Source organism: Gasterosteus aculeatus, chromosome 4 (genome assembly GCF_964276395.1).
Source record: "Gasterosteus aculeatus chromosome 4, fGasAcu3.hap1.1, whole genome shotgun sequence".
Taxonomy (NCBI): domain Eukaryota; kingdom Metazoa; phylum Chordata; class Actinopteri; order Perciformes; family Gasterosteidae; genus Gasterosteus; species Gasterosteus aculeatus.
The window spans coordinates 25,912,110-25,922,425 of record NC_135691.1 but is presented as its reverse complement, the minus strand read 5'-3'; positions in this window follow the sequence as shown (position 1 = coordinate 25,922,425).

The window sequence follows — 10,316 nt, the reverse complement described above, 5'->3', positions numbered from 1 at the left end:
GTTAGCCTACCTTGAACACGTCAAGCACATATCAGAGTTCTCCCTTGAACACGTCATGCACATATCAGAGTGTTAGCCTACCTTGAACACGTCAAGCACATATCAGAGTTCTCCCTTGAACACGTCATGCACATATCAGAGTTCTCCCTTAAACACGTCATGCACATATCAGAGTTCTCCCTTGAACACGTCATGCACATATCAGAGTTTTACCTTGAACACGTCAATACGATTCAATGTTATTGATTCTACAATTGCTAGGTGTAAGATATAACTGTAGCAGTACCAGTAGGCGCATGATTTACTACAAACATAATCAGTTGGTTTATTCCATGAATTGTCTCATAGTAGTGAAAATGAAGATGAACTACTACACTTAGGAGATTAAATTCATTGATTTCTTCAACTCAACTTACTCAATAGTATTTTCCAGGGAAGTCTTGTTAGTGAAGTAAAGCCAAATCTGAGTACTGAGTTGTTGCAAACAAAAATCCACTGCCTGGTGTATCGCTCGCTTTTATCAGCATCTCATCATAGAACGATAGGATCATAGTGTTTAAACAACATTTTTCTCACACCAGGAGTGAGTGTGCTCATCATTCATGAATAGTGCTAATTGGACCGCAGGCGAAATCCCACCTTTCTGTATAGAACACAAAACATCCCCATTTACCTTGAAGGCAAAATTACTAACAGAGGCTTTAATTGATGTTCCAAACTTGAAAGCCAATTGAGATTATTCACATTTGCAATTCAAAAGGTACGCGCTCTTTGTCATTTCCACATTCAAAGGCCCTTCATGGGATATTCATGCCCAAGCAGATGTGCCAGGTTTCCCCCCCCAGGCAAAGTGTTCAACAATTTCCCGTTGACCCAGGTCAGACTTTCACTGTCCGCCGGCACTTCCTCTTCGCCGTCAAGAAACAAGCTCATTAACCTTTTGACATGCAGATTATCATACTCATTTCTCGAATAATAAATATGTGTCAAAATGCATATTCACTACTGAGTTAGGACTAAGGAAGAAAATATACGCTGATATCATATTTTTAATTAATCCCAACATATGTGGGCCGATGTGTTGGGATTAATGTTGCGTGCCGTGATGTTTTCAAACATTTAGGGGGAAAATTGACCTGCAATTTCATTCTTTCACGTATTCGTACATGGAAAAAGTTTGTGGTTAGTCCTCGATGAGCTCGTAGTACTTAAGTAGTTTACAAAATATATACAGTGGCTGAAATTAACTTATTATGTCGCACGGTCAGCATGTGATATTACTTAAATGTGTTGTTTTTCAGTTTAGCTGGCTACGCCACAGTTATTCATTGGTGAATACTATTAGTAAAACATATCTACTTTCTGCCGGGTAACTCAAATAGACGCCCATAGACCAGTCGGACCAAGTCAGGATTCATTTTCAGACAAGAGTTTTACAAAACGTCCATGTTCATTGAAGGCACCAGTGCTACATTTTCTGAGACTTTTGTTTTATCCACTACGTGTGAACACTCCAGTCACAACATCTTTCTCTGCAGTTACAATTCAACATTTTTTAAAGTAGGCCAACATTTTGCTGTTCAAACCTCCACACGTGTGTGGTTTGCTGTATTTTCCAGTCACTTTGGTCCCCTGTGAACTGCTTAATGTTATGATCGGTTGCTTTGTTGACAATAAACATCTGTTTAATTCACCATAAGTGCCAGACATCACTTTGGGTAAATACATGTCAGTAGACTGAATTGATTTGCTGCTCTTTCGGTGCAGCGGATTGGTGCTAAGCTATTCTATTGTTTTTTTGCACATTGTCATGTTAACAGTTTATGGCCTCAAAGGTGCGAGAGTCCTCTGGTCAGGTAGCCAACTCATTTGTGTTCTCTTAAAAGAGCAAATGCAGCAACTACAAAGGGAGACCCCCCCGCATGCTGCCTAGAGATAAGATGCTAGCACAAATTATTCTTGGTAAAAGATTGAACGTTGAAATACATTTGTCTTATTTAACAATTATTTCTAATGAATGCCTTTTCCTGCAGTTGTTTATCTGTTTCTCCTGGCAAAACACAGCATGCAACATTTTACTGCTGCTCCATTTTCTTTCCTCGGTCATTTTTTAATTAGTTGTCAATAAATTGGATTGTGCCAGAAAGGAACTGGGTTATTTACCGATTTAGTAGATAGTACGTGTACGTCGAGACGATTTAATGTGATCCTCCTAAAGAATAATGTACGCTTTATATCCACTTAGCGTTGTTACGGTTTTTCACATCATCAATATGAACTTATTAGTGCGAAGAGCTGTTTAATTTAATTTGAACAAATTATTCAAATTAACATAAGAGCCGTGGCATGACTCCAATTGGCTCGTCTACAATGTGGCGGAAACATAATGAAATCAAACGAATAACTAACCGCAAAGAGAACATTCCCCACAAAACACAACCAATACTTTTTCTTCAGGAATCCAGTGTTTTTGTTCTGCACCACATTGTGCAGACTTCTCAGCAAGGGGGGGGGGGTGAAACAAACAACAACACAAACTTAGCAGGAAGCCGGGGCAGGAATTGCATGTCGTAGTGATTGATTAGATGCCTGCACACTCCTGCAGGACATTGGGAAAACAGAGGGGGGGATCTCACCATCCCAACAGGCCCACTCATCGATGGGCTGATTGCTTCCTCGTGGTCCCCTCCGCCGAGGCCTCTCGCTGGAAACTAACTCCAGGCAGCAGCGAGGCTTCTCTCTGCCAAGTTGCTCAATCTGGAGCCTTCGGTGAAAATACCACTTGTTTCTTCGAGTGCGTGGCGAGAAATCGGACTGTTTCCGAGAACAGCGCGCTGCCTCGGGTAAACTCCTTGCTCTCCTTTTTCTTCATTTGATTAAAAGTTTTAACAATCGTAAAGGTCTGCCGAGCACCTGAACGGCCCCTCTCCAGCTGTGGGCCCCTAGAATCCCCCCACCCCCCCACCCGTCACCCCATCTCTGCACAGCGTATTCAGTGTGCAGCTCTGCTCTCGCATTCCTCTCTCGGTGAAATCATATTTCTAGCCGCCGTTGATTTGTTTGGTCACAGCGGCGCCTGCATGATAGATGTTTCTTCCCTTGCTGTGAGACGCCCCCCCCGCCCTCCACCTGCACCCTCAGACAATTTGGAGGATGGTGGAGCTGTGAGTTGCTCCGTCAGACACGTAGCAGCGCCACAGCCTCTGCAGCCCGGGCAAAGCACGTACAGATGTTGGCAGTGAGCTTGACGGCCCGCTAATGCTGCGCGTGGCTGGCCGCCAGATATTATACTCAGAATAGTAACAGTGGTAAAAAAAAAAAAAGCCTACCCATGATGCATCGCTCCAGGTACCGCTCGCTGCCAGGAACAACATGCAGTCAAGGAGCGGAGTGGCATGGAAGGTATGTCTGTGGGTGCTGTGTGTTTTCTATAAATTTTGCTTGTATAAAGGAGGTAAGAAGAGTGGGGAATATAAACCAGTTCACGCATCACATTAAAACTATGCTGCGCTTTTCAATGTTAAGCGTTTTTCTTTTCCTCCAAATGTTAACGTGACTTTTAATTGTGACCTCTGCTAGATTGTCTGTTGATTAAGCTTTAGCCTGTGCAAGGCTATAACAAAAAAAAATGAACAAAAATGTGCAGGGGCTGCAGCTTTGTGTAGGTGTCAAACCAAAACTACACATCATAAAGCCGCTCCAATCAATATTTTCATACCACCTGGTCACGAAATTACAGGCCACCCGGTTCCAGCTCCCTTCAGCTTAATTGAGCGTTTTTTAAGCTCATTCTTTTCTTTCTTTTTCTTCACGGCCCACAGCTTTACCTTTGATTGAGCCTAAGTGCTCTCATCAACCCGCTTTTTCAGATGCCTGACCAGCTGCAAACAACAGAGAGACAAAGTTAGCAACTCGCTATTCAACAGAGTGGATATACGTTGTACCCAGATGATTCCTAAAACAGAGGCAAATGGCCACAAACAGGACTCCAAGGACTACTTTTTGCTGAGAAGTTAGACTTTTCAACTTTAGAAGAGGATGTATTGAGAGGATTGTGTTAGTTAGTGTGACTTAGTGGTCCAACAAATCCACCCATGCAGGTAACAGATCCTCTTCCGTTTATTTCACGCTGATCTCATGTACAGTTTACTGCCACGTCAACCTCTCACGGGAGGTCTGGAAAAAATATAGCAGAAGAATTTGTTAATGAGACCTTCTTAGGCGTCCATTTCTTTCGTCAGCAAGTTTGACAGCAGCAACACTGGTTGCTCTCTTGGTTGGTTGTAAAACAACTGTTGCATCATTTTCTATTATTGTAACAATACTGTGTCTCTGCTTTTTTTTACTAACTGACTGTTGAACTTGAATTTCTCCCCAAGCTCTGTGAGTTTAATGTGATGGAGGTCTGGCTGTTAATTCCAAACAAACCACAAACATAAAACAGTTGGTGCTATTACTTTGAGAACATCATGTGTGCGGAGGAGAGGATCTTTGGACCGGTCCACGCGGCGGTTTCATTCCAGGTGTCGAGCCACATCGGTGCCCTCGCTGCCCAAACACATGTGCATTTAAAGGTCAGAACAGTGCATGTGTTGTCGAGGCTCAGCCTGTGTGTGAGGTTGATGTTGACGTGTGGCTGAGAGGCTCGAAAGTGGCCCGTGTTAAGGTCTGCGTTGTGTGGCCGCCGCCAAACACAAGTCACAGAGCCCGAAAACAAAATGTCTGCTGTGCGAACCGGTCAGTGGGGATAAATGAGGTAGTGTGTGGCGCCCGGTTAGGTCGCCTGCCTCTCATTATTAATGGGAGGACTGACTTTGAAATGAGTGTGGTGACCCAGACTGATGACCATACAATTTGTCAACATGTGTCCTTTCGCCCCACAATTCCCCCCAATAAACACAAGCAAGACACAGCCACTTTTTTGGTGGTTTGGAGCATGCTTCTTATCGTAAGTGGAATTTTGATAAATCTATATCATATAAAATCATTACTGATGTCAGTAGTAGTTACCTTCATTTCTAAAAAACAACAGTAAACCCTGCATATTTGCTTTGACCTTGTAGTCAAGGACAGCGTAAATAGGGCAATTGGCCTGATGCTGTTATCGATAGTAATTATCTTCCACCCTGAGGTGAAAATGCCCCTCATTTGTCACACAGTTTTCCTTTATTTGTTAAGCTGGCATGCTTTTTACCCAATAACCACCGACTGACCGAATTGAAGACAAGTTAATTCAATATCTAATTCTAATATCCAATTCAGCCTTTTGCATGCTTGCACGACATACTCTGGTGCTCGACTTCATTAGTACGTGTTTCCCATGTTGGCACACATGATAGAGATACTAATCAGGGCCCACACGGTGCAGAATAAGAAAAAAACATGGTGCAAACCCCCATTTTTACCCTGCAAATATATGTATGTGTGCTAATGTTGCATTTAGTCTCACTAGTCCATTTCAGCAGATCCTCTAATATTGTCACCTCCCTTGTGACGACGTTCTTTGTGACATGTTGTGCTGTTTTCAACTGTTATATCTCAGGCATTTCTTCTCTGTCAGCGTCACCATTACCTGAGGACAATAACCCTCAGGGAGACTTTTTAATCAGAGTAGTCTCTTCTCTCCTAACTCCAGCGGTGTTCTACCAAACAAGGCAGTAGTCACACCAGACCTCCGTCCTGCTAAGAGCCTCCACCCCCCTCCCCCTCCAGACCCCCCACCTTCACTGAACTCACCTCCCATGCCCACCTGCCAGGAAAAATCAGCGGTGGGTCCACAGCAGTGCTAAAGAAAGCCCAGCTGTTCAAACAGTGGGGGTGGTAGGAGGGATGCATCAGCATAGTTAGTCCTTTTTGTTGTTAGAAATCAAACTTTATCCACACCACCAGACCACCAAATAAGAAGTCTCAAGGCCTTCGATATGTGTCAAAGCCACCAAATCATAGATTTTGTAAATATTTATATGATCTTTGATTACACAAGTTGATTGGAGCCTAATTGCAGTTAAAAAGGAAGGTTGAATTAGATTAGATTGCACATGGAAAGATGCATCTATGTCCCTTAATGTGGTTTGGGCTAAAACACATCTCTACCTTTTAAAGACAATGGGATATTCATCCTGATGGAAATACCTCGCAGATGAATGCAGGTTTGTCTGTAAGAAATCTCCAGGGACTTATTGAAGAAGAGGCCAACGTTTGTTCCACGCGGTGAAACTGAGGGTCACACATTTCATCCAAAAATCTGTGCATCAACAGCCTCAGGGCAAAACAATGAAATAAATCCAATCTAGCAAAAGTCAATACACTACTCCAAACGTCTGATCCTCCTCACCTGCTGGCCAGAGCTGAAGGGGGATCAGAGGTCCGCTTCGGTATGACAGCACTGGGAGGCTCCTGCATGCAACGGGTCGTTACATTAGCATTTCAAAGAGAGCTTGTCAGATTAAACCACATCGCCATTAGGTCAGTAATGGGTTAAAAGGGGTCATTGCTCAGAACAATGTGTGGTTAATAGGTGACTCATTTTGAACGGACCACAGGAAGCGAACATATCTGATAAGAGACAACGGGGAGAAAGGCCGCAGGGGCGAAATGTGTTTTCAGTTAGAGAGGGACAGTTCTGACCGAACCCTCAGTTCAGGGAGACAACTTTCACGCACATGTTTGAGAATTCTATGTAACACCCTTAAAATGCCTCATGAACAGACTCTAATTGCCCCTGAATGGATCCATAATTAATAATAATAACAATTCAACACAAAGTGGTTGAAGTTATTAGTTGTGATTGGGTAACACCCCTTCCACTGCCCTGGCGGGGCCCAATCAGCCTGATTGTTTTTGGTGTTTGCTCAGCATTGAGGCAATCATGGTGTTCTGGTAGCAATGCACCCTAAGGCCACTTATGGCTCAATCTAGAAAGCCCCTCACCCAACTTTCCCACTCAACAAACCTCCCACTGCTTTTCTCCTAAAGGCTCACCCTCCTCCTCTAACCTCCTCACCTCCGCTGTCTTCCATCCTGACCTTTTGTTTGGCGGCCGACGACGCGTGACACTCAGGGCCCAGCTTGAGCTTTTTGTTTCTGGAGCCCAAGGAGATACCTGCTCAAACGCTGGGGGAGGGTATACGCCGTATACTCCCCTTTGAAATTCTAATATAGAAATAGTGGAAACAGGGTGAAGGCGACAGGAGAATACTTTATCTATCTATGCTTATTAAACAAAAACGTCTTCTATTTCAAACGATCAGATCGATATTTATTGGATGTGTACGGATATTAGCATGGTTTTGTCTTGGAGACTTGTTAGCAACATCGATACAAAGCAATGTTCAAGCGATAATCAAGAGGCAGTTGGAATTCTTAGGATGTGCTATTGGAGCCGAATAAAGCCCACCGTTAAAAGTCCAATGAACTTTTATCAAAACCCAACTCCAAGACCGATGCTCCGTCAGTAAGCTTCAGACTATGATCCTCTAAATGAATATACAGTGACAAAAGCTGTCCCATGATTCCATCCCAAATGTTTTCTTTCAAAGGACCATCCAACATTTCTTTTGGCAGCAAGTACGTAGAGGAACACTCGAAAATCTGGCAGAACACACCAAACAATATCCAATTTCACACATATTGACGGGAATGCTACTAAAATGGAAATAAAGTTTGGTCGACATTTTAACAACAATTTTGTTCCCCTGATATTGCAGTAAACAGCCCTATTTGTGTTTTGGGAAATATGTTCATTTGTCTTGTGAGATATAAATATTGATGTGAATCTTAGATCTGTACGGTAAATAAGAAGACACAGCCAGCTTCTGGTTAGCTTAGCTTAGCACATCACACAGACAGGGAACAGAGGAGAAACGGATAGCTTTAGTCCAACAGACTTTACTGGTGAGATGTTTTGTCGGCCATTGTTCCCAACGTCAACAACGAACTGCGAGCTTTGACTCCTCGGGGGGAGTTGACACCTTTATGAAGAGCGGAGTGAATGAAACAGGTTGGTTGCAGCACGTGGTTGTGAAAAGCAGCATGACACAGGTGGAGGGTATCTATGGACACAGCTGTTGGGTGTCTCCTCGCCCCCCAAACCAGAGGGAGGTGTTGAGGTGAGAATGCAGCCCTGTTCGCCGGCTCGGTGGAAACAAGCTGTCAGGAGAGGTAAACACAGAGGTGTGGAGAGAGGCTCTTCCTTCGGTGGTCTCATCAGTCAAATGGGTTTAAATACAGACCTTAAATCAAGGAACACGGGCGGTTAAGTTAAACACTAGCCGGCACAGAGCACGAGTTACGATGTGAGAGACGACGAGATGATTTGAGAGCAGGGGCCCCACTCCTCCAAGCTGTATGTGAGGGTGATTTCTGTGGAATAGTGACCTCTAGAGGTAGAGATGGTGGAGAGGGACTAGTTTCCCTCGATCCGCCCAGAACTACAGAAAGCCCTTTCTGCTTTATCTAAATCTCATCGTGGGATTTACCTGCATTCCTGTCATCACGGGGAGGGGGACGGCCCCCGGGATGGGTGCATTGTAGATTCTTTGTTCAGTGGTTTTTATCAGGACTTACACTTAGAGTCGGATGTATCTGAACAGAATATGTAATAAATACTATCCTATGGTCCATAAAAAAGAGTCAAATTCAAACTTTGTAAATGTTACCCCCCCCCCCCCTTTTTGTTTTAGTTGTTCTTGCTTTTTAACATTTCTATTTCATAATTATTTCATTATGATCATTTTGCTGGTGGTATCACAATTTATCCCCGCTGAAGGCTTTGGATCAAACCGCGTCAAGTCATGTTTTCATTGCATCTTTCTAGCCGCTCATTGTTATAGTTTAGTAGCACACGTCCGCCCTCCTTAAACAATCCCATCCACACAACAAGGATGTGCAGAAGAGCATCTGCCTATAGGGTTCCACACGGTGCACTTACAGTAAGTGTCCCGCATGCATATTAAGGTTGGGGACGTTGCTTTGATTCAGTGGAATCAAACTATGGGCGGTGCAGCCTGCTGAACATTTATATTTATTAATGTAGTGTTCCCTGTCCCGTCTCCGCATGTCTCTCAATAAATTCTTTCTAAACGCTTTCAGTTCACGCCGTGGTCCTTGCTAGTGAATATTACATTTTTAGTCGCTTTTCCATCTTATTTTAACACTTCAGCTTATATTCAACATCTTTTACTATCCCCAAATAACCTTTCAATTAGCCAGAACTGCTACAGCAGAAAACACAACACGGCTTTACCAGTTTCTAAGAAGATGAGACAGTTATTTCGAAAAAGCTCAAACAAAAGGGAGAATTCATTGACATCCTCATTTGTGTTTGGATTCATTTCCCACAGCGCACCCTGCAGGTGGGACATATTATGTCCACCAATGGCTCCACATCCACGTGCTGTCCTTGTCTCATTTCCTTTTAAGACATTTTTCAGTTTCATTGGAATGTGCTGAGGGTTGCGCCCAATATGTCTAACCGGTGTTCTCAGTTAACGAGCACACAAGCTGGTTACTGTAAGTCACGACACCCGTGCGACAACATTTCAGTTCACACAAACTTGTCATTACAATATATGTTCGTTGAAGTCATACACGTGCATAGTAATCAGAATGACATCACAGCGGGAGGAGCCTTAGGTGATGGAGGGAGCTGATCAGCAAGTAAACACTGATCAAGCTTGTATTTAAAACTGGAGAAATACTTAAAAGTTAACTATAACCACAATATATGTTTTATTAAAATCATAGGAGACATAATTAGAGTTAATAACATGAATTATTTTAAAACAACAGTGTGTTTGTACCTAGATTTCTATGTACATTTATCTTACAGGCCCTAAGTCCCCATGAGTCTCATCTGCTCTGTTCTATACATTACGGTTGCGACCCGAAAAACAAGTTTCTCTTTGCTTCCCCTGCGAGCCGCACCTCCACCTCAACAGTGCGAGCTTGTCTGGAGTTTCTGTTTGGACTGTGGGAGCACCATGCTTCCATAATCTGAGCTCTTATGTTTGTGTTTTTATCCACAACCTGAGAGCTTTTTGTTGACATTTTACAACTGTGAGGGATCGTGTGAGTTTCCCACCAGCAGCAGTGCATGGTTCTGTTGATATGAAAGCGCCATGTACGCACAGTCATCGGGCCTGTTTAGTATAGTGCAGAGACTGTATGCGAATGGAAAAACGTCATTATTTTGGACGATTAATCTAGTTCTACAAAGTGTAGAGTCAAGAGAATGTACAGGTGTTTACTGTTAACGGTGTAAATCTAAAATAAAACAGATCAGGCATTGACACCTTGCTACTCTCTGCCTTCAGAAT